The 26,027-nt window shown below is 44.9% G+C and overlaps 1 protein-coding gene across 1 annotated transcript in view; it reads left to right on the top strand.

Annotated features, from left to right (window-relative positions):
- maml3 (mastermind-like transcriptional coactivator 3) overlaps positions 1-26,027 on the top strand; it is a 419,116-nt gene that overhangs the window by 370,541 nt on the left and 22,548 nt on the right. The gene's annotated exons all lie outside the window — the stretch shown is intronic.

Genomic DNA, 26,027 nt, shown 5'->3' on the forward strand with positions numbered 1-26,027 from the left:
AATGCTGAGTGCTTCTGAGCTACATCCCAAAACTGACAAAGCACCTGCCAATCTGTTCTGAGTGACCTCGACTACATTTACTTATAATTTTGAGATGTTCTGGCCTTAAAGCCTAACGCAGCTCCACTTTGGCAGTAGAATAAGACACAGTGCATTATGAAACACCAAAACATCTGATTTACAGTGAGCAATACCATCAGAGATCCACTCGTATAAAATAAAAGCAGAAAATGCTGGAAATACTCATCAAGTCAATCAGAATTGGAATGTGAAAGGTAACTTACCATTTCGGGCATAGGGCTACTGCTAGAATGTCAACCTCCCTTCCTCTTTCAGATGCTGTGCAGACTGCTGTGCGTTTTCAGCATTTTGTGTGTTTTATTTCAGATTTTCACCATTTGTGGTTTCCCTTTTACCTCAGCCTTTAAATAAATCTACTACAGTTTTGACAGAATTCTGACCAAGTAAAAATGAAATGGGCTGAACGTACAAAGGTTTGAGTTCAAGGTAGCTGTAAACATGTGGTTGTGATCAACTCCACTTTCTTCCAGATCTTTAAACTGTTTATCACCCGTATTCCTTAAACCATTTTTCATCCTCAATAAAGTCACTGACCTACAACCAAGATAAAAAATGAATAATCAAAACACTCATCCATTGTAAAGAGCCCACTCCTGAAACCTGCTGTTGATTAAAAAGAAGTTTTGGAGAATATTGTGAACGTTATTCCATCCATGTTTTTGCAAGATTAGCAAAATCATCATTTAATAGATTCTGTTTGACCTCACTAGAGTTTAGTATTTAGCTTTTAGTGGATGTTGGACCAGGCAGTGGTTCCCTGCATTATTGTAAAGTTGTTTCTCTGCTTGGGCAAGGGGGAGAGAAGTGTTGTATTTCTGCCCTTATAAGTAATGTTAAGAGCAGATTAATGACAAAATGTAGCCTTCACTTTGGCTGAAGACTTTTCTGCAGTGAGGCCTGTTATTCATCACAGGGTCTTAAATTTGTGAACCCAGAGACTGACCTTGAGCCTGTTGTCAAGTGAGACACTTGGTGAAAATCCATCATTGTCATGAATGTTACATTTTTTTGGGTGAGATGTTGTGCTACTGTAGTCTCTTGCTGAAGTTGTGAGTTTTCCTTGTGGCTTCCTTCATTGTATATGTAGGAATAGCTCAGAGGTTAAAATTACATTTAATGACTTATTTTCCCACTTTGCACCTTCGGCAAGGAGTTTTGCCCAAATTGGAAATCCGGGCACTGTGCAGTGCCTAATCTTCTGACCATCTAAACTGATGGTTGGAAAATCAAGAGTCAGCGTGCACGAAATTTCCAATATGCGCATCTGGCAAATGAGGTTCCCCACCTGAAAATTACGGCTTTAATTCCTATTTTATTTAACTCTTTTACTTTAAAATGCACACACAACGCTGGATGATAATTCTTTGTTTCTCCATCTGATTTTCTCTCCTGTTCGGAAGGCGCCGTCTCATGCAGGAATATGGTTCAGGACCTCACTCAAGTTGCCATTCTTCACTTGTCAAGTGATTGTCTTCAGGCAATTCAACGTTTGAGGGCATCACATGTCGAACCTGACCCTGTCCTCACCTAATATCCACACGCATGAGTTTTCCAGCAGGGGGTCACTGGATAGCTGTCAAACACAGGAACTCTAGTTGATTTTCTTTTCCCTCTCCCAGGGTCAAGTGCACTGAAGCCAATAGTAGCATCTCAACCACTGTCCAGCACCCCGTCCACTGTCCAGCACCCCATCCACTGTCCAGCACTTCAACCTCTGTCCAGCACCTTAACCACTGTCCAGCACCCCGTCCACTGTCCAGCACCCCGTCCACTGTCCAGCACTTCAACCTCTGTCCAGCACCTTAACCACTGTCCAGCACCTCAGCCACTGTCCAGCACCCCGTCCACTGTCCAGCACTTCAACCTCTGTCCAGCACCTTAACCTCTGTCCAGCACCTCAGCCACTGTCCAGCACCCCGTCCACTGTCCAGCACTTCAACCTCTGTCCAGCACCTTAACCTCTGTCCAGCACCTCAGCCACTGTCCAGCACCCCGTCCACTGTCCAGCACTTCAACCTCTGTCCAGCACCTTAACCTCTGTCCAGCACCTCAGCCACTGTCCAGCACCCCATCCACTGTCCAGCACCCCGTCCACTGTCCAGCACCCCATCCACTGTCCAGCACCCCGTCCACTGTCCAGCACTTCAACCTCTGTCCAGCACCTCAACCACTGTCCAGCACCCCGGCCACTGTCCAGTACTTCGACCACTGTCCAGCACCTCAACCACTGTCCAGCACCCCGGCCACTGTCCAGTACTTCGACCACTGTCCAGCACCTTAACCACTGTCCAGCACCCCGGCCACTGTCCAGTACTTCGACCTCTGTCCAGCACCTCAGCCACTGTCCAGCACCCTGTCCACTATCCAGCACTTCAACCTCTGTCCAGCACTTCAACCTCTGTCCAGCACCTTAACCATTGTCCAGCACCTTAACCATTGTCCAGCACCCCGGCCACTGTCCAGCACTTCGACCTCTGTCCAGCACCTTAACCACTGTCCAGCACCTCAACTACTTTCCAGCACCCCGGCCACTGTCCAGCACTTCGACCACTGACAAGCACCTCGAGTCCAGCACCCCGTCCACTGTCCAGCACGCCAACCACTGTCCAGCACTTCAACCACTGTCCAGCACCCCGACCGCTTTCTAGCTTCTCAACCACTGTCCAGCACCTCGACCACTGTTAAGTACTTAAGGGCAGAACGGCCACAATTTTGCAATCCCCGCCGGCTGTACGCATGGCACCACCAGTGACATGAGACCTCGCAAAATTTACTCCACTGTTGACCTTAGCAAATATTCTGAGGTCAGGGTTGAGGTTCCCCTAAGTTGCCTGCAAATGGCGGGTGCCTGTGCCATTATGAGCGTAACTAAGGTGCCGGAAACTCCAGCGAAAGTGCCCGGATCCGGGGGAATGTCAAGGCCACTTTAAAAAGAGCTGAGAGGTTATAACTATAAGGAAAGTCTGAACAGGCTGGGGATCTTTTCTCTAGAAAAGAGAAGGCTGAGGGGTGACCTGATAGAGGTCTTTTAAATTATGAAGGAGTTCGATAGGGTAGATGTAGAGAAGATGCTTCCACTTGTGAGGGAGACCAAAACTAGGGGTCATAAATATAAGATAGTCATTAATAAATTTACCCAGAGATGGTTAGAATGTGGAACTCGCTACCACATGGAGTAGTTGAGGGAAGAGCATAGATGCATTTAAGGGGAAGCTTAAGTACATGAGGGAAAAAGCAAGGGTATTTTGATAGGTTGAGATCAAGTAAGGTGGGAGGAGGCTCATATGGAGCATAAACACTGGCATAGACCTGTTAGGCTGAATGGCCTGTTTCTGTGCTGTAAATACTGTGTAAAAAAATGTTTTTAAATTGTGACAAATCTTTGGTAGGCCGGCCATGATCCAAACCTGGACCACTGGTGGTAACTACACCAGCCAGCAATCAGGGAGGTATGCTTGGTCTGACCAGTCAAACCTCCACTGACCAACTGATGGCCTGGGGTGCAAGTGTTCTGAGGTTGAGTGCCTGGTCCCACTTACCCCTCGCTTACGATGATGGCCTTGTAAGTGGCAGGCGGAGGCTCTGGCCCCCACAAGGTCACACAGGAAATTTCACCACGAGGTCAGGACCCAGTTTCCTGGCCTAGTTTCCGGCTGTTCTTGCATAATCTCGCCAAAGTTAGAGCGAGGGATAATCAGGATGGCTGTACATTTTTGGGATAACCCTTGGCTCAGTGGTTGCACTCTTGCCTCTGAGTTAGAAAGTTGTGGGTTCAAGTTCCACTCCAGAGACTTGAACACAAAATTTAGGATGTCAATTCAATGCAGTACTAAGGAAGTGCTGCACTGTTGAAGGCGCCGTCTTTTGGCTGAGACGTTAAACCGAGGCCCCATCTACCCCCTCAGATGTACATGAAAGATCACATTCAACTTATCCCTCAACCAACATTGCTAAAACAGATTATCTGGTCATTTATCTCACGAATGTTTGCGGAACCTTGCTGTGCACAAATTGGCTGCTGCATAGGCCTACAATACAACGGCGACTGCGCTTCAAAAGCATTTCATTGGCTGTGAAGCGCTTTGCAACATCCTGAGGTCATTAAAGGCATTATATAAATGGAAGTTCTTTCTTTCTTTGACAACCAAAACAAATTTCCACTGGAGTTCTGTCACGCCAACTGAACTAATATCAGTGAATACCCTGAGCTATCTTAAGCAGAATTAAATATGGCAACATCATGCTTTAACCATTATTTATATAATTACAAACTAATGTGACCTTATTATATGTGCAGTGTTGACACAAGAGATGGCGTTGGCTCTAACTGAATGTTAGAGACTAAATATAGAACATTACTTGAATATGAGGCAATTTTTGAAAGGTGTTGTCATTACTGCAGATCTAAGACCGTACCTGTAGAGTGTGATGTGCAGCCAGCATACTGGATTTACACTGCCACTTGCTTGTCACTCTCTGCCCTGTGCAGAGCCCCAAGCGCCGGTTAAATTTTAATTCTAAGAAAGAAGCAGTGGGAGTGTCTGGCATTCTCCTGTCATTAAAGCAATATTTGATGAAAAATCTTGGTGCTGCATTATCCAGAGGTTTGAAGAAACTGGAGTATGATTAACCGTAGTCACTGTGCACTACTCAAGAATTATTAACAAGTTTCCTTGACAAGAATAGCACCGTTTGTTTAGTTCCAGAAGCTTGTGTGCTGTACTGCATTGGACCTCCACCAGCTGACTTCCAAACCCCCGCTGGTCAGAAGAGACCACCCATCCCCCGAGGGCACAAATCCAATTTAGCTTCCGGGAGCTGGGAAGTGTAATGTATACAGCTCTGTAGAACTGGAGGCCCTCACTGAGGACAGTGCAGGACTGGATCAGTACCAGCATGCACAGTGAAAGTCAATAATCATTTGATTTAGTTTGAAGGGGACAAATTCATGTGCCAAAACTAACTTTTAAAAGGGAAGTTTATCTGCTAAACTCTTCTATAATTTCAAAATGTTATATAGAGGGATACCTGTGCACTTTTCCAGAATCTCCTAGTTACCCTATTACTGGCCTGTTTTAAAACTGTAGCCTGGGTACAGACATTGTGGGGGTGAAATGAGAGCTTGTGGTGCCTGTTTTCCAAGCGGAATAAGGGGCCTAACGCCTGTTTTAGGAGCAAAACTGGATATTGGATTTACCTGAACACAGCAAGTGTCAGGCCTGCTGCGTTTAGGATTACCTGGTTTACATACGGCCTAACCAGTAGCCCTTAAAGGGACCCGCTGGAAGCCGCCACCAAAACGGTGCAGGCCACCACTCACCCCCCGATTGCCTCCCCGCCCCTGGTACACCTTAGGCCCTCGGCCGGCCTCCCAGCCAGCCGATGTTGCTGCCCCACTCTGCGACCAGTGAGCTGCCTCTGGGGCCGCAACTGGCGCCCGCAGCTCGCTGATAATATATTAATCAGACCGGCGGACCAAATTGCCATGGTCCTGCCGCCAGTCTCAGTAGGCACGTGCAGCGTGTGCTGCACCCAGGTCGTGCCCCATATTGGGCGCAATCCAATTTCTAGGCCTCTGTGTAGATCTCCCCCTGATGAGGAACGTTGCCCACAATCCCCCGTCCTTATTCATGATGTCAGTGGAGCGGAACTTTACAATGTCACAGCAGGGAGAGCTCCAGACAAAATATCTGCTCCCAGGCTACCTCGAGCAATTCTAAAGCATTAAGCAAGGCAACAGGGTTGATTGAGAGAAATCGGTAAGTGTACAGATACTGTATCGCTTTTTATAACATTTAAGGATAAAGGAACCATTCAGTAGACTGTACTTCATCCTTAAGCTGTTTAGTCTGCTGTGGCATAGGAGGCAGAATTCCAGATTTGGCATTCTGCCTGTAATTCTGGGATTTCTCCGAGAGCCAGTTGGTCTGAGCAGTGAATGCAGTAAAACTTGGTATAGATAAGTCTGCACTTGTTGCCTATTTTAAGCTTTCCACGCATAGGGAGCTGATTTATCTGCTGGTGTCATTTTACATTAATGTAATTTAAAATTGCAGGGTTAGGGCTGCGACATTGTAGCCCCAGTTCTCCGACCTGTACTCTATGCCTGCGTGGCTCTCTGCTGGGAAATGCGGGATCACGGAATTTCCCCGTGCTGTCATTTTTTTCCTAAGTATTCTCTGAGCCGTGATGATAGTTGACACTGAGCAGGCGCTTGGAGTACACACTGAAGTGGCTTTATTTTTAAGAACGATTGTTTTCATGGCCTGAATGACATGCGTCCTCTCCCAAATAAAGCAGATAGGCAGGGGAATAGGTGGCTTGTATCTCTGATATGCCTGACTGGAACCACACTGTGCAATATATATACCTCTGTATGTTAAGTTGAAGAAACATTATCTTTCTAAATCATCATTACAACCCATTGACGGTTTAAGTCAAAGAATATTTTAAGTTTACACACAGAGGAAAGTATATCTCTCAGTTCCTTCCGCTGATCCTTGTGCAGGAGAGGAAGGCACGGATTGTGCCGTAATCTGCAGTCTTCATCTCCGATCAGAATGCCTACATTCAGTGGATATGCTCAGTGAACTTTAAAAGTCGATACATGTTGGAACACCAGAAGATTCAAGGGCTCTGAGCTCCTCTCTGCAGTGAAGTGCACTCTGCACAAGGGTCACGGTTGCTTTTGCAATGCCTAATGTTGAATTGCAGTCACTCCTATTTGATTTGGTTCCGTGCTCGTACCTGGCGGCTGGAGCTGTTGGATCCACCTTGTTCATATTGTGGGACTGATTCTCCAGCACCGGGGGGTGGTACGTGAACACCCGCGCATTGAAAACTGCATATCTGGCCGCCGGACCTTCTTCAATAGCCGGGCAAGGTCAGCAAGCGTTCAGCCTGCTCATGATCTGAACCAATAACAGGGGGTACCAGCAGAAGTGGCAGCCATTAACATTGCTGCTCCAAGCTCCATGGCCTTTGGCAGCATGAGAGAAAACCACATGCTAAAGTGAGTCTTTGCTGCTCCAGGGTCAGTAGTGCTGCTTCATTTACTTTACAAGGTTGCTGGCGGCGGCGGCGGCACTTTAAGGTAAATGCAGCATAAAACCTGACACAGACGTGACAGTGACCAGGGAAACGGCACTTCTCAGCTCATGGATCCAGACGTCGCAGTGACAGGAGGTAGAGGAGTGTGACAGGATGCGTATGGTAGTTTGATGTTAAATACTTTAGTCACACAGTCCTCCACCTGATTATCACACTTGCTCATACTAGCCCACCAGCTCTTCCACTGCTTTAGCAGTAATAATGTGTAAACCAAGACTGTTGTACTGTGACCAATCAAATAACATTAACCCTTCCTAATGAGATTGTCCACTGAACACATGGATTTCATCTACCCTGTTGCTGCAGTTGTTAAGAGGGAGGTTTCTTTGGTTGTAGGGAGGGGAGGACTAAAACCGTAGCCACATAAAATTCTTGTTAACATCCTTTTTCGTTTCTGCATTTTTTTCCAGTTTTCTTTACTTTCTATTTCCTTCTTAAGTCTCTCTATGTCATTCTCTGATCTGCATTGAAGAGACTAGTAGGCAACCTGTTTCCAGGGCTCTGCAATGTCTCTCTTGATTCCACTACTAAGAGATCTTGCTTGCCAATATTATGTTCCTCCAAGTCCATCCCCAAACACTGTGGGGAGCACACCACATGGTGCATCTGCTCATTCGGCTATCATGAGAGCTTTTTAAAGACATTTCTTTGAAGAGAATGTAAGAAGGTGAGGAACAGGTTAGCATCCACCCTCAGTTTGAGCAGCACCAGCAGCATCTCTGCACATTCTTGAGGGCCCCTAAGGCTTGGCTCTTGTCAACCCAAGCTCTCTGAAATTGGATAAGCATGGGGTGTGTTCCTTACACGGAGAGTGTAGGGGAAAAATTGCTCTCGTGTAGCCACATCGTAAGCATGTTCTTTTTGAATGCATTTAAGAACATGAGAACATAAGAAATAGGAGCAGGAATAGGCCATCCGGCCCCTCGAGCCTGCTCCGCCATTCAACAAGATGATGTTCTACCTCAACGCCATTTTCCTGCACTATCCCCATAATCCCTTGATGCCTTTAATATCTAGAAATCTATCAATCTCTGTTTTGAATGTACTCAATGATTGAGCCTCCACAGCTCTCGGGTAGAGAATTCCAAAGATTCTGAGTGAAGAAATTTCCCCTCATCTCAGTCCTAAATGGCCTACCCCTTATTCTGAGACTCTGACCTCTGGTTCTAGACTCCCCAGCCAGGGGAAACATCCTCCCTGAATCTACCCTGTCAAGCCCTGTAAGAATTTTGTATGTTTCAATGAGATCACCTCTCATCCTTCTAAACTCTAGAGAATACAGGCCTAGTTTACTCAATCTCTCCTCATACGACAGTCCCGCCATCCCAGGAATCAGTCTGTTGAACCTTCGTTGCACTCCCTCTATGGCAAGTATATCCTTTCTTAGGTAAGGAGACCAAAATTGTACACAATACTCCAGGTGAAGTCTCATCAAGGCCCTATATAATTGCAGTAAGACATCTTTACTCCTGTACTCAAATCCTTTTGGAATAAAGGCCAACATACCATTTGCCTTCCTAATTGTTTGCTGCACCTACATGTTAGCTTTTAGTGACTCGTGTACAAGGACACCCAGGTCCCTTTGAACATCAACATTTCCCAATCTCTCACCATTTAAAAAATACTCTGCATTTCTGTTTTTCCTACCAAAGTGAATAACTTCACATTTTTCCACATTATATTCCATCTGCCATGTTCTTGCCCACTCACTTAGCCTGTCTATAATCCCCCTGAAGCCTCTTTGCATCCTCCTCACAACACACATTCCCACCTAGTTTTGTGTCATCAGCAAACTTGGAAATATTACATTTGGTCCCCTCATCCAAATCATTGATATAGATTGTGAATAGCTGGGGCCCAAGCACCGATCCCTGCGGTACCCCACTAGTCACAGTCTGCCAACCTGAAAAAGACTCGTTTATTCCTACTCTCTGTTTTCTGCCTGTTAACCAATTCTCAATCCATGCCAGTATATTACCCCCAATTCCATGTGCTCTAACTTTGTTCACCAACCTCCTGTGTGGGATCTTATCGAAAGCCTTCTGAAAATCCAAATACACCACATCCACTGGTTCCCACTTATCTATTCTACTAATTACATCCTCAAAGAACTCCAATAGGTTTGTCAAACATGATTTTCCTTTCATAAATTCATTTTGACTCTGCCAAATCCTATTATTATTTTCTAAGTATCCTGTTAACACATCCTTTGTAATAGATTCTAGCATTTTCCCTACCACTGATGTCAGGCTATCAGGTTGGTTTTCTCTCTCCCTCCTTTCTTAAATAGTGGGGATACATTTGCTACCCTCCAATCTGCAGGAACCATTCCAGAATCTATAGAATTTTGGAAGATGACAACCAATGCATCCACTATCTCCATTGCCACCTCTTTCAAAATCCTGGGATGTAGATCATCAGGTCCTTGGGATTTATTGACTTTCCGTCCCATTAATTTCTCTAGTACTATTTTTTTACTAATACTAATTTCTTTCAGTTCCTCATTCTCGCTAGACCCATGGTTCTCTAGTATTTCTGGGAGGTTTTTGTGTCTTCTTAAGTGAAGACAGACACAAAATATTTGTTTAATTTCTCTGCCATTTCCTTATCCCCCACTATAAATTCTCCCGTCTCTGTCAGTAAGGGACCCACATTTGCCTTCACCAGTCTTTTCCTTTTTACATACCTATAGAAGCTTTTACAGTCCATTTTTATGTTTCTCGCTAGTTTACTCTCATTTCTATTTTCCCTTTCTTTATCAATTCCTTGGTCCTCCTTTGCTGAATTCTAAAATGCTCCAAATCCTCAGGCCTACTGCTTTTTCTGGCAACTTTATATGTCTCTTTCTTTGATTTAATACTATCTTTAATTTCTGCTGTTAGCCACGGTTGGACCACTTTTCCTGTTGGGTTTTTGTGCCTTAAAGGAATATATATTTGTTGCAAATTATGTATTAATTCTTTAAATGCTAGCCATTGCCTGTCTACCGTCATACCTTTTAATGTAGTTCCCCAATCAACCACAGCCAACTTGCGCCTCATACCTTCATAGTTTCCTTTGTTTAGATTTAAGGTGTTGTTACACGTCATGACCAGAGCACTTCTTTCCTATTCCTTCCCCTCACCCCCATAAAGAAATTCTTCCTGTGTGGATTTCTCACTAGTTTGGTTTGGAGGCTCTTAAGCATGGTGATGGGTTTCAACATTTGTAGAACACCTGGCTCACCCTCCCACCCACCCACCCACCAAACGAAAAATCACATTGTCCTCATTGTAACTGCTAGCCAGTTTGATGTTTCTGAAGAGATCTCCATGAATCATTTGGAAGCAGTGAGTGATTGGGATGATTGGAAATTTGCAGAGTGTGTCCTGTCCTCACTAATAAATTTATTGCTCACAGACATCAATAAAGACACCTTTAGCAAAATGGGTTCTCTTGAACTGCACTGTGTACCTATCTGACTGGAAGTCTGTAATTCAGTAAGATCACGGTGGAAAGAAATTCCAACATGTGTTTCGTTTATCCCACAGACAAAATCATGTATCTACAATGACGTTGCCTGTAAGATAAATGTAACACATAGAGGAATTTCTCACCACGGATGTGTAGACGTGTTTGTCCGTTTACGTATGGGTGAAATACCAGAAGTTTACATGTTACACACGATGTGATGATTGATGTACAACTTTTGTAAGAGCCTTTTTTAAAAAATGCCACTAATAGATTACATTCACTTTTGGTGGTTAATCGTATACTCAGTTACTCCACTTCCTGTATGCTGCTACATATATGCTGTCAGTTCCCTCTTCTGCTGAGTAGTTCTGCAGCTTTTCTTTCCCTCCTCCTGGGACATAGTTAAACTTAATTTGCAGAGATGTCTGTCATCACAACCATTATGCAAGTGGAGGATTCACATCATCAACATGATTTTGATTGGGTATTGTGATCTTCATAGATAATTCTGAAGTTTGCAATCATTGCAACTTGACTCAAGATAGAGGTGATAGGAGTATGGGGGTGAATTTGGTCTTCAGCGAAAGCACGAAACGGGTGATAGTGAATTGGAAAAATTGGAGAACAGGGAGGGTGCGATGGAGGAATAACAAATGTCACTTTGGAATGGGTACCTCTGAATTCAAATATTGTAAAACTAGTTAAAAGTTATTTTTTTTTAGAATTCCCACGCTGTTGGAAAAAGCTTTCTGCTTTCCTAACTAAAAGAGGGAAAAATTGCAAACACTGGAAATCTAGGAAAAAAAAGAAAAATATTGGAAATACGCAACAGGTTTGTCAAAAAAGGAAACCTGCTGTCCTTACCTGGTCTGACCTATATGTGACTAGTCCTACACCAACGTGGTTGACTCTGAAGTGACCTAGCAAACCACTCAATTGTATCAAACCGCCAGGCAACTAGGGATGGGCAATAGATGTTGGCCTTGCACGCGACGCCCACAGCCCCAGAATAAATAAAGAAAGGCATTTGAAAAGAGAAATAGACTACATCAGAACTGTTTTCCTACTGGTTTTTCTCTAACTAATGTAACACCTTTATAAAAGAAAAGTTAGCATATTTTTGTTACTGTCTATCGTGATTGGATTTTCCTTGCTCAAATCTGACTGTGTTTCCCACAGTGACTGCTTTTCCTTGAACAAATCCCTTCTGATTCTCTAAGGCTGTTCACTCATCTCAAAGGGATGTTGGTAAATATAGTTCACCTTCAGTGCTTAGTGCTAGCAACATTCAGAGTTGAACCTTACTGCTAATGAATCCTGAGAAGTTTTTGGGCGGATGGGGGCCTAGATGGGTATGGGTATGTTTTTTTAACTCCTGGGTCTCAATTAAATGCTTCTGGTCGACTTCTCGCCCAGAGTCGGCGGGAAGAGGTGGCAGATCACCTGCCAGCAAGAAAAGATCAGGCGGCCCTTGATCACCAAGCGTCTTGCAGGTAAGTGGCAGCGAGGTGGTTCCGGGAAGGTCATGCGTGAGGAAAGGAGGGACTCTGGTGCCGGATAGGCCGCGACCTTCCTTGTGGGGCCCAGAGGAGCACTCCTGCTCCTCCTGGCTCCTCAAAGGAAAGTTTTGCACTCGCCTTGGAGGGCCTCTTCTGTATGCAAAACAGCTGCCAACCTGCTTCAGCGGCTTACCCGCTGGTTAAAATGCTAGCATTATTCTATTGACATAATAGGACTCGGATTTGCATAAATTTAGGAGCCCTCCTCCCCCCACCTGCTTTAGGTGGGCGCCTCATCCGCCTGCAGAACCCTGCAGGTTAAAATCAGAAATGACAGGAAAGGGTCCAGTTCTGAGCAGGTAAGTAACCTTGTTTTTAACTGTCCATCCACTTGGTTTCTGCCAGCTGGGTAGAGTTAAAATCGGCCCCTCTCTCTTTTTATTTTACAAAGCACATATATAGTTGTCCATAATTCGCAATTTATGCCTGGTTTTATATCAGCCAAATGTGAGGAAACTTTTTTAAATGACCAAAGCTGCACAGGGGTTTCAAGATTTTTAAATAAGTAAAATTCATTAAAATAGCTTGGACATTGTTTGCCTCTGCGACAGTAAAGTGGTTAATTTCACTTCACATTTCTGTGGTTAGTGGTTCGAGAGCTGACACTCGAGCCCATGTCAGATGAAGTTTTGACAGCAGAGGGAGGAAGAGGTGGAGTTGGCGATGAAATGGTTCATCTCAGTCCATAACAAGTGCCTCTTTTATTGGCCAGGCTCCAGAGATGCTGAACTCTACAGCAGGACTGTTGTCCAGGACCTACTCATTTTCTCATCGAGCTGTCGATGGGTGCCTTGCTGACCTTTTTTTTTATAGCTGTTCTGAATCTTCCTGTCTATAAGCATTTGTACAATGGCACTGATCTGACCTTCTCTAGGAGGACAGGCTTGTTTAAAAAAAAACTGCAGAAATCTTCCGAGTACAATTACCGTTACAAAACTAACATTTCTTTCCCCCCCCCAGCATATCTGTGCATATTTTTAAAGTAACTGCGAACAAATAATTCTCTCTTCCCTCCCTGCCCTTCCCCCTCTACCTCTTGGACAGAATTCCAACAGCTAGTTAGAAAATTCTGGCAATCCTTGCGTGGAGGAAAGCCATCACACCTGATCTTCTGTAAAGCTCTCCGGTAGCCATTAGGATAAGATGATGTTGCCATGGTAATCTCATGGGTTCCAAATCCACAACTGACATAACTGATACAGTTCCATCAGTGATGTCCCTACATATAAACGTGAGGGGGGGGGGGGGGAGGCAGAGAATGAGAAAGTGTCATGAGTAGATTGATGATATTCTAATTGACTGCAGGGCGGTTGCCAATCATTAGCCATTTGCAGTAACTGTTCAGTCTTCAGCAGTTGTGTACCAGTGTATAAGTGTAAAGCAGCATGAAGAATGTACCCATTCATGTCTCTGGGCCATAACCCTCTTGGTACCGAGTGTCTTTTGCAGCTTTTAAAGTGCATACTGCTTCTGCCTTCAAACTGTAATCTCCTCAAAGGTTAATTCACCATTATACAAATTTCAACAACATTTGTGGCATTCTCTGAATAAGCTAAAGATATGGGGGTCGAAATTGGACCTCTTCACGACTGTTGTACGGGCGCAATGAGGGCTGATTTCAGGGACCAACGTCCTGCGCCGCAAGGATGCCTGAAAGACGTCCAACCCAATATTGGGTCCCCCTCCTTGCCACTCTACCCCTTTTCCTGGAACTTAATTTAGGGCCGCTGCCAGCGAGGCAAGCGGCCCGGTATTTAACAATGTAAGATGGGCGAGCTGCCTGTGGAGGCGCAATGGGTGCCGGCAGCTCCTCCAAATAATGTGAACGAGGCCCTAGGCCCAATTTCGGATGAGCCTTGGGCCTTTCAATTGGAGGGTACACCACTGGATATGTGCCCAAAAACAGGTTATAACCAGTTCATAAGCCATGGCGTCAATGTCCCCATACCTGTTAATGGGGAGAAAAAAAATCAGCCATAGTTCTTGTAGCTGATCATCGCTGGAAAGTGCATGCATGTGAATGTCAGATGAGGATAGGATCAGGCTTGGCTATGATGATATGTGTGTGTATATATATATATATATATGTATGTGTGTATATGTATGTGTATTTATATACATATTAAAAGCCTTTCTGCACATTTAACATTTATTTCATGTCATGCTTTTCAGGTACACACTTCTGACATGTGTCATTATTAAACAGAATTAAATATATTGTCATTTAACCAAATTTCTTCTACTTACCTGCGATGGACTGATTCTGACACGAGACCCTAGTCCTCCCAGCTTCCTCTCGGACTGACCATGAGTTCCACCACACCACAAAGAAGAACTCTGCCTCATACACATATCAGTTAAATTGGTTCTAGACCTATTCACCTTATTCCTATAGAACCTAAATTGATTTTACCAATTAACATAGTAAAATAAAACATAGGCAGACATCTGGAAAGATACCTATCCATGGAGAGAATTCCTTTCTATATTAAGCCAGTGTTCCTGTTCAGCACAGAGTCCTCCAACGGTACTATAACTTCTGCTGTTAAGCAACACCAGGGCCTTGGCCTCACTTAATAACACCACTGCAAAGCAGCCTAAGAGTCTAAACTGTTTCTTCCTCTTTCGCCACTGCCTTTTGCCCCAGATCTTATCATGCTATGTCCCGCCTGCAAAGAAACCAAGCAATGATGCTACCTCTTAGACTATGAAGACGGAAACAGACTATAGAGCCACCAGCAATTAAGTGGTACCATTAGGAAATGGTAGCAAAATAGCCCACAACCCGAACCCACTAGTAATCACCTCCGCACCTCTTCTACGAAGTAACCTCCTGGAAAACTCTCCCAGACTCAGCCTCACAGTCCCTCCAATGCCATATCCCAGCCTCAGCACCAATCACTCTCATGCCCTCAGCCCCCTCCACTATAACACAGATCTCCGATATTAATCATGTAGCTTTCATAACAAAGACATACACGATCACTTCTCAGCATTCATGGTACATCTAAAACTCTTAACTCCAGGTATAGTTAATATGTTCTTCTGCAATGCTCCAATTTCCCAAATGATTTTTAAAATGATATTATCCACCACACTGCAACACAATACAGTTAATACCAACAATTATAATATTCAGCACTCGGTCTATACATTAAAATCAATTTTTTTTATTTGTTCATGGGATGTGGGCATCACTAGCAAGGCCAGCATTTATTGCCCATCCCTAATTGCCCTTAAGAAGGTGGTGGTGAGCTGCCTTCTTGAACCGCTGCAGTCCGTGTAGTGAAGGTTCTCCCACAGTGCTGTTAGGAAGGGAGTTCCAGGATTTTGACCCACCGACGATGAAGGAACGGCGATATATTTCCAAGTCAGGATGGTGTGTGACTTTAAGGGGAATGTGCAGGTGGTGGTGTTCCCACGTGCCTGCTGCCCTTGTCCTTCTATATAGTCGCGAGTTTGAGAGGTGCTGTCAAAGAAGTCTTGGCGAGTTGCTGCAGTGCATCCTATTGATGGTACATACTGCAGCCACGGTGCGCTGGTGGTGAAGGGAGTGAATGATTAGGGTGGTGGATGCGGTGCCAATCAAGCGGGCTGCTTTGTCCTGGATGGTGTCGAGCTTCTTGAGTGTTGTTGGAGCTACACTCATCCGGGCAAGTGGAGAGTATTCCATCACACTCCTGACTTGTGCCTTGTAGATGGTGGAAAGGCTTTGGGGAGTCAGGAGGTTAGTCACTCGCCATAGAATACCCAGCCTCTGACCTGCTCTTGTAGCCACACTACTTATGTGGCTGGTCCAGTTAAGTTTCTGGTCAATGGTGACCCCCCCCCGGATATTGATGGTGTGGAATTCGGCAATCGTAATGCCATTGAATGTCAAGGGGAGGTGGTTAGACTCTCTCTTGTTGGAGATGGTCATTGCCTGGCACTTGTCTGGTGCGAATGTTACTTGCCAATTATCAGCCCAAGCCTGGATGTTGTCTAGGTCATGCTGCATGCGGGCATAGACTGCTTCATTATCTGAGGGGTTGCGAATGGAACTGAACACTGTGCAATCATCAGCGAACATCCCCATTTCTGACCTTATGATGGAGGGAAGGTCATTGATGAAGCAGCTGTAGATGGTTGGGCCAAGGACACTGCCCTGAGGAACTCCTGCAGCAATGTCCTGGGGCTAAGATGATTGGCCTCCAACAACCACTACCATCTTCCTTTAGAGTCATAGAGTCATAGAGTCATACAGCACGGATAGAGGCCCTTCGGCCCATCGTGTCCGCGCCGGCCATCAGCCCTGTCTACTCTAATCCCATATTCCAGCATTTGGTCCGTAGCCTTGTATGCTATGGCATTTCAAGTGCTCATCCAAATGCTTCTTGAATGTTGTGAGGGTTCCTGCCTCCACAACCCTTTCAGGCAGTGAGTTCCAGACTCCAACCACCCTCTGGGTGAAAAAGTTCTTTCTCAAATCCCCTCTAAACCTCCCGCCTTTTACCTTGAATCTATGTCCCCTTGTTATAGAACCCTCAACGAAGGGAAAAAGCTCCTTAGTATCCATCCTATCTGTGCCCCTCATAATTTTGTACACCTCAATCATGTCCCCCCTCAGCCTCCTCTGCTCCAAGGAAAACAAACCCAATCTTCCCAGTCTCTCTTCATAGCTGAAGCGCTCCAGCCCTGTGCTAGGTATGATTCCAGCCACTGGAGAGTTTTCCTCCTGATTCCCATTGATTTCAATTTTACTAGGGCTCCTTGGTGCCACACTCGGTCAAATGCTGCCTTGATGTCAAGGGCAGTCACTCTCACCTCACCTCTGGAATTCAGCTCTTCTGTCCATGTTTGGACCAAAGCTGTAATGAGGTCTGGAGCTGAGTGGTCTTGGCGGAACCCAAACTGAGCATCGGTGAGCAGGTTATTGGTGAGTAAGTGCCGCTTGATAGCACTGTCGATGTCACCTTCCATCACTTTGCTGATGATTGAGAGTAGGCTGATGGGGCGGTAATTGGCCGGATTGGATTTGTCCTGCTTTTATGGACAGGACATACCTGGGCAATTTTCCACATTGCGGGTAGATGCCAGTGTTGTAGCTGTACTGGAACAGTTTGGCTGGAGGCGCGGCTAGTTCTGGAGCACAAGTCTTCAACACTACAGCCAGGATGTTGGCGGGGCCCATAGCCTTTGTTGTATCCAGTGCACTCAGCCATTTCTTGATATCATGTGGGGTGAATCGAATTGGCTGAAGACCGGCTTATGTGATGGTGGGGATATCAGGAGGAGGCCAAGATGGATCATCCACTCGGCACTTCTGGCTGAAGATGGTTGCAAATGCTTCAGCCTTGTCTTTTGCACTCACATGCTGGACTCTGCCATCATTGAGGATTGTAAACAATTTTACAACACCAAGTTATAGTCCAATGATTTTATTTGAAATCTACAAACTTTCGGAGGCTTCCTCCTTCCTCAGGTAAATGTCAGGAACTCCTCGAAGCCTACGCATTTATAAATCACAGAACAATACATGGTGATTACAGACTGCCTTTGCAACTGCCCGTTGCCAAGGCAATCACCGTGTTCAGACAGAGAGGTGTTACCTACAGAACCCTCGAATATACATTCAACAAAAAAAAACAAACAGGAAAAAAAAACAGAGAGAGAGAGAGGCAGAAACATCCAGAAGGCAGAGAGCCAGCAAATGACCCGTTATATTAAAAACAGATAACTTTTTTTTCCCCCCTTGCTGGTGGTGGCCTTACGTGTAGCGTGACATGAACCCAAGATCCCGGTTGAGGCCGTCCTCATGGGTGCGGAACTTGGCTATCAATTTCTGCTCGACGATTTTGCGTTGTCGTGTGTCTCGAAGGCCGCCTTGGAGTACGCTTACCCGAAGGTCAGTGGCTGAATGTCCCTGACTGCTGAAGTGTTCCCCGACTGGGAGGGAACCCTCCTGTCTGGCGATTGTTGCGCGGTGTCCGTTCATCCGTTGTCGCAGTGTCTGCATGGTCTCACCAATGTACCATGCTCTGGGGCATCCTTTCCTGCAACGTATGAGGTAGACAACGTTGGCCGAGTCACAGGAGTATGAACCATGCACCTGGTGGGTGGTGTCCTCTCGTGTGATGGTGGTATCTGTGTCGATGATCTGGCATGTCTTGCAGAGGTTACCATGGCAGGGTTGTGTGGTGTCGTGGACGCTGTTCTCCTGAAAGCTGGGTAATTTGCTGCGAACGATAGTCTGTTTGAGGTTGGGTGGCTGTTTAAACGCCCTGGTAAGAACGGGATATGACGCTCGACCCATTGATCGACAGTTCCGACGGGCCACAGCGAAAAATTGCATAGACCTCCTCAGAAGACTAACACGGGACGCAACCAACAGAGTACCCTTCGTCGTCCAGTACTTCCCCGGAGCGGAGAAACTACGCTATGTTCTCCGCAGCCTTCAACATGTCATCAATGACGACGAACACCTCGCTATGGCCATCCCCACACCTCCACTACTCGCCTTTAAACAGCCACCCAACCTCAAACAGACTATCGTTCGCAGCAAATTACCCAGCTTTCAGGAGAACAGCGTCCACGGCACCACACAACCCTGCCACGGTAACCTCTGCAAGACATGCCAGATCATCGACACAGATACCACCATCACACGAGAGGACACCACCCACCAGGTGCATGGTTCATACTCCTGTGACTCGGCCAACGTTGTCTACCTCATACGTTGCAGGAAAGGATGCCCCAGAGCATGGTACATTGGCGAGACCATGCAGACACTGCGACAACGGATGAACGGACACCGCGCAACAATCGCCAGACAGGAGGATTCCCTCCCAGTCGGGGAACACTTCAGCAGTCAGGGACATTCAGCCACCGACCTTCGGGTAAGTGTACTCCAAGGCGGCCTTCGAGACACACGACAACGCAAAATCGTCGAGCAGAAATTGATAGCCAAGTTCCGCACCCATGAGGACGGCCTCAACCGGGATCTTGGGTTCATGTCACGCTACACGTAAGCCCACCAGCGAACAAAAGCTATCTGTTTTTAATATAACGGGTCATTTGCTGGCTTTCTCTGCCTTCCGGATGTTTCTGCCTCTCTCTCTCTCTCTCTCTTTTTTTTTCCTGTTTGTTTTTTTTTGTTGAATGTATATTCGGGGATTCTGTAGGTAACACCTCCCTGTCTGAACACGGTGATTGCCTTGGCAACGGGCAGTTGCAAAGGCAGTCTGTAATCACCATGTATTGTTCTGTGATTTATAAATGCGTAGGCTTCGAGGAGTTCCTGACATTTACCTGAGGAAGGAGGAAGCCTCCGGAAGCTTGTAGATTTCAAATAAAATCGTTGGACTATAACTTGGTGTTGTAAAATTGTTTACAATTGTCCACCCCAGTCCATCACCGGCATCTCCACATCATTGAGGATGGGGGTGTTCATTGAGCCTCCTCCTCCCGTTAAGTTGTTTAATTGTCCACAACTGGATGTGGAAGGACTGCAGAGCTTTGATCTGATCCGCTGGTTGTGGAATTGCTTAGCTCTGTCTATAGCATGTTGCTTCCGCCGTTTAGCATGCATGTAGTCCTGTATTGTAGCTTCACCAGTTTGGTACCTCATTTTTAGGTACGCCTGCTGCTGCTCCTGGGATGCTGTTCTACACTCCTCATTGAGCCAGGGTTGATCCCCTGGCTTGTTGGTAATGGTATGCTGAGCCATGAGGTTACAGATTATGCTGGAATACAATTCTGCTGTTGCTGATGGCCCACAGTGCCTCATGGATGCCCAGTTTTGAGCTGCTAGATCTGTTCTGAAACTATCCCATTTAGCACAGTGGTGGTGGTGCCACACAACACGTTGGATGGTGTCCTCAGTGTGCAGACGGGACTTCGTCTCCATGAGGACTGTGCGGTGGTCACTCCTACCAATACTGTCATGGACAGATACAACTTCGACAGGTAGATTGGTGAGGATGAGGTCAAGTAGGTTACCACCTGCCGCAGGCCAGGTCTGGCAGCTCGGTCAGTAGCTATTCTTGGTGATGGACATTGAATTTTCCCACCCAGAGTACATTCTGTGCCCTTGCTACCCTCAGTTCTTCCTCCAAGTGGTGTTCAACATGGAGGAGGACTGATTCATCAGCTGAGGGAGGGTGGTAGGTGGTGATCAGCAGAAGGTTTCCTTGCCCATGTTTGACCTGATACTATGAGATTTCACGGGGTCTGGAGTCAATGTTGAGGACTCCCAGGGCCACTCCCTCCTGAATGTAACCCACTGTACCGCCACCTCTGGTGGGTCTGTCCTGCCGGTGGGACAGGACATACCCAGGGATGGTGATGGAGGAGTCTGGGACGTTGGCTGAAAGGTATGATTCTGTGAGTAAGGCTATGTCAGTCTGTTGCTTAACAAGTCTGTGGGACAGCTCTCCCAATTTTGGCACAAGTCCCCAGATGTTAGTGAGGAGGACTTTGCAGGGTCGATTGGGCTTGGTTTGCCTTTGTCGTGTCCGGTGCCTAGTAGTCCATCCGGTTTTATTCTTATTATGACTTTTTGTAGCGAGATTGTACAACTGAGTGGTTTGCTAGGTGATTAAGAATCAACCACATTGTTGTGGGTCTTGAGTTACATATAGGCCAGATTGGGTAAGGACAGCAGGTTTCCTCCCCTCAAGGACATTAGTGAACCAGATGGGTTTTTACAACAATCTAGTAGTTTCATGGCCACCATTACTGATACTAGTTTTTTTTAATTCCAGATTTTATTTAATTAATTGAATTTAAATTCCCCAGCTGCCGTGGCAGAGATTTGAACTCATGACTCCGGATTGTTGGTCTAGGCTTCTGGATTACTAGTCCAGTAACATAACCACTATGCTACCGTACCCATAAGTTAATAAAAAATAAAATTTCTTCTCATCCACCCCAATGAGACATTGTTACTTTAGTCAACATTTAGATGCAAATACAGAAACAACCCGTGTAGACAACAGCATGGGAGACCAACTAATATGCATATATGTATGTATATATGTGTATACACAAGCACATATATAAATATCTTGTATATGACAGGCACTTCCTGTCCACAAACATTACTTCCTGTGTTACGTTTTACAATGGGAAACCATATTTCACCATATTACAATGTAAAATTCGTTCAAAACAACATTTACAATGGGAAAATCCTATCTAAATATGTTTACAGTTTGCTATTAGATTTTCTTGAATCAATCGAATTATTCAAAATTCTTCTTGAGAAAAAATGTTGCTCCCTCACCAAATTTCAAAAACTAATTTGTTTTAAAGTTAAAAACAAAAATTTTTTTAAATAATTTTTTTAAAAATTGAAATTAACAAGGCTAATGGAATATTGGTCTTTATCCCAAGAGGGGTGGAATACGAAGGGGTGGAAGCTATGTTACAGCTGTACAGAGCTCTGGTGAGATCACATCTGGAGCACTGCATTCAGTTCTGGGCACCGGACCTCAGGAAGGATATATTGACCTTGGAGGAGATGCAGCGCGGATTCACCAGAATGATATTGGCACTAAAAGAGTTAAATTATGAGGACCGGTTACATGGGCGAAGCTTGTATTCCCTTGAATATAGAAGATTAAGGGGTGATCTAATTGCGGTGTTTAAGATGATTGTGAAGGGTTTGATAGGGTAGATTTTGAGATACTATTTCCTCTGATGGGAGCGTCCAGAACAAGGGGGCATAACCTTAAAATTAGCTCAAGGCCTTTCAGGGATGATGTCAGAAAGCACTTCACACAAAGGATAGTAGAAATCTGGAACTCTCTCCCCTAAAAGGTGAGACCAAAAAGGTAACCTGTACGTGGAAACGGAAGACATGGGTGTGGTTCATAATGAATACTTTGCGTCTGTCTTCACAAAAAAGAGGGACGTGCAGACATTATAGTAAGGAGGAGAAGTGTGAAATATTGGATGGAATAAACATGGTGAGAAGGGAAATATTAAGGGGTTTAGCATCTTTGAAAGTAGATAAATCCCACGCCTGGATGAAATGTATCCCAGGCTGTTAAGAGAAGCAAGGGAGGAAATAGCGGAGGCTCTGACCATCATTTTCCAATCCTCTCTGGCTACAGGCATGGTGCCGGAGTACTGGAGGACTGCTAAGGTTGTACTGTTATTTAGAAAGGGAGAAAGGGATAGATCGAGTAATTACAGGCTAGTCAGCCTAACCTCAGTGTTGGGCAAATTATTGGAAACAATTCTGAGGGACAGTATTAATCATCATTTAGAAAAGCACAGATTAATCAAGAACAGTCAACATGGATTTATTACGGGAAGATCGTGTCTGACTAACTTGATTGAGTTTTTTGAAGGTGTACCAAGGAGGGTCGATGAGGGTAGCATGTTTGATGTAGTCTACTTGGATTTTAGCTAGGCTTTTGACAAGGTCCCACATGGCAGACTAGTCAGAAAAATGAAAGCCCATGGGATCCAAGGGAAAGTTGGATCCAGAATTGGCTCAGTGGCAGGAAGCAAAGGGTAATGGTCGACGGGTGTTTTTGTGACCAGAAGGCTGTTTCCATTGGGGTTCTGCAGGTCTCAGTACTAGGCCTCTTGCTTTTTGTGGTATATATTAATGATTTAGACTTAAATGTAGGGGGCATAATTAAGAAGTTTGCAGAAGATACAAAAATTCGTCGTGTGATTGGTAGTGAGGAAGAAAGCTGTAGACTGCAGGAAGATATCAATGGACTGGTCAGGTGGGCAGAAAAGTGGCAAATGGAATTCAATCCGGAGAAGTGTGAGGTAATGCATTTGGGGAGGGCAAACAAGACAAGGGAGTACACAATAAATGGTAGAATACTGAGAACAGAGGAACAGAGCGACCTTGGAGTGCATGTCCACAGATCTCTGAAGGTAGCAGGACAGGTAGATAAGGTGGTTAAAAAGGCATACGGGATATTTTCCTTTCTTAGCCGAGGCGTAGAATATGGGAGCAGGGAGATTATGCTAGAACTCTTTAAAACACTAGTTAGGCTACAGCTAGAGTACTGCATACAGTTCTGGTCATCACATTACAGGAAAGATGTGATTGCACTAGAGAGGGTACAGAGGAGATTTACGAGGATGTTGCCAGGACTGAAGAATTTTAGTTATGAGGAAAGATTGGATAGGCTGGGGTTGTTTTCTTTGGAACAGAGCAGGCTGAAGGGAGATTTAATTGAGGTGTATCAAATTATGAGGGGCCTAGATAGAGTGGATAGGAAAGACCTATTTCCCTTAGCAGAGAGGTCAAAAACCAGGGGGCATAGATTTAAAGTAATTAGTAGAAGGATTAGAGAGGAGTTAAGGAGAAATTTTTTCACCCAGAGAGTGGTGGGGATCTGGAACTCACTGCCTGAAAGGGTGGTAGAGGCAGAAACCCTAATCGCATTTAAAAAGTACTTGGAAATGCACTTGAAGTGCCGTAACCTACGAGGCTAAGGACCAAGAGCTGGAAAGTGGGATTAGGGTGGATAGCTCTTTTTCAGCCAGCACAGACACGTTGGGCCGAATGGCCTCCTTCTATGCCGTAAATTTCTATGATTCTAAAAAGCTATTGAGGCTAGGTCAATTGAAAACATCAAAACTGAGATTGATAGATTTTTGGGGTTAGGGAACCAAGGCGGGTAGACGGAATTAAGATACAGATTAGCCATGATTTAATTGAATGGCGGAACAGGCTCGAGGGGCTGAATGGTCTACTCCTGTTCCTGTGTTCCTAAATGCCTAAAGTAAGGTTTTAAGCAAAATAAAAATTTTAAATTTATATATTTCACAAAAATATGTTTAAATTTACTCATTACATATCTTTCAATACCATTATTAAGGTTTGTAGTTCAAAGAAGCCTGTCGCAAAAGCCTGGGCCACAAGTGGATATGTTTATCTCATAAGCGTTGGACAGAGCATTTAAACAAATCTGTGTATTTTAGGCATGTGCAATTTGCAGAATTTCCCAACAAACAATCTGTGCATTTTGGCCATGTACAGTTTGAAGAATTTTCCAGCTTGTAATCTGTGTAGTAGTATGAGCTGAAGGATACCTTCATTCAGTGAGGATTTGAGAGTTTCTTTGCTTTTTCCAAAAGACTTTCGAACAAACCAGGGATTGATTCTGCAAGTTTGATTTCAGGCACGTTGATGACATTTATTTAAAAATTGCTGTTTTCTACTGTGAACTGCTCGCAGACAGAATACACATGTGATTAGTAGCACCTTGATTTCTCTTCTAACTGTCATTATTTATTAGATTGATTATTGAGAATCGATTTCTTTTTTAGTTAGTTGGCTGTTTATTACAGTTGAAAGTTCAGTTTAAAAAATCTATTTTCTGAACCATTTTTGAGGCTTACAGAATTTTTTATATAAAAACTTGAAAACTGCATATACAGTAATCATTTGAGCATTTTATGGGTTATTTTTGTTTGAATTGTGGAAAGTTATGTTTATTAGTAAAGATTGTATAAGTCGGCTAACTCGCTAATAGTGCACTAAAGGATAAGTGAATTCTGCGCTCGTGGTAAAATAGAAACAGGTAGACAAGGAGGGAAGCAGTTGCAGGAAAACCTGTTGGCAAAAAAGGGGCTGCAGATGGTCAGGGAGAAGGCTGATGGGCAGGAACGCAATAAGGAGTTGCGGCCTGAAGGTTTGAAAGAGGCCCAGAACAGTTTGGGTCCTTTTCTCCTGGGCCCCCTCCCCACAAGGCTGATAGACCCTACCCCTCTCCCAATAGTGCCAGATCCTCGGAACTCAAATACTACCAGACTCTTCTCTCCTCCCCACCCCAGTGCTGCAAAACCCCATCCCATTCTTGCTGGATCGCAGGACTCCCTCAGCTAGGTTTGCTCTCTCCACTCCGAGCCCTTCTTAATGCTCACAAACCCCTATACTACATTCCATTGCTCCTTAATCCAAGACTACCCTCTTCTGGGAGAGGGGTCCTAGTATGTTTTCACATACTAGGACCCCTCTCCCAGAATCCAGGACTTGCCTCAGTGTTCCCGGAACCTCTCTCTCCAATGCCCCCAGCACCGCTGAACCCGCTCCCAGTGCTACCTGACCCTGAGACACTTTAAAATGCTGCTAGACCCTGAGACCCATTCCACTACTGCTTTTCTGGGTGCTTTCAGATCTCAAGGCCACCACCCTAAAGCTGATAAGTTAGTGTCCCTGGTAATAGTAATTGGTATAACACCTCAGGTATGGTAATGTAGTGGTTATGGTACAAAATAGCAACCCAGAAGTTGAGGTCAAATCCCGTCAAGACTAGCAGTGAAATTGTCTTCAATAAACCTGGTAACTTATGAGCTAGCAAAACAGCTGTTTTGTTGTAAAAGCGCAGCTTGTTCATTAATGTTTTACAGGGAAGGGAACCTGCCGCCCTGTCTGCTGTTGCCTACAAGTAATGCCCTCTGAAGTGGCTAACAAGTTCAGTTTGTAAAAACAATCACAATAGAAGTCCCACCACCACCTTCTCAGGGCAATTAAAGGATAAGCAATAAAAGCAGCTTTGCTAATGATGTCTACATCCCGAGAATAAAAGAACACATGCAGACATAGAGTCGAATAACCTGCCACTTCTTATTGTCCGGACTCACAAAGAATTGATACCTGGGCAAAGTACTGTAGGTTTTTTTGGTGCCCATGGAAATGTACCGCAGTATGAACTACCACCCTCAGGAGAAGAGGGTAAAGGGAGAAAACTGGGAGTGGTGAAATAAATATAAAAATGTCATCCCCCCCTCCCCCCCACAACACTACGTGGGGTAGCCCTCAAAATGTCTTTTAAAAATATAGTATTACTGGCTGGTACATGATGTATA

The sequence above is a fragment of the Heptranchias perlo genome, chromosome 1 (assembly GCF_035084215.1).
Source record: "Heptranchias perlo isolate sHepPer1 chromosome 1, sHepPer1.hap1, whole genome shotgun sequence".
Lineage (NCBI taxonomy): Eukaryota > Metazoa > Chordata > Chondrichthyes > Hexanchiformes > Hexanchidae > Heptranchias > Heptranchias perlo.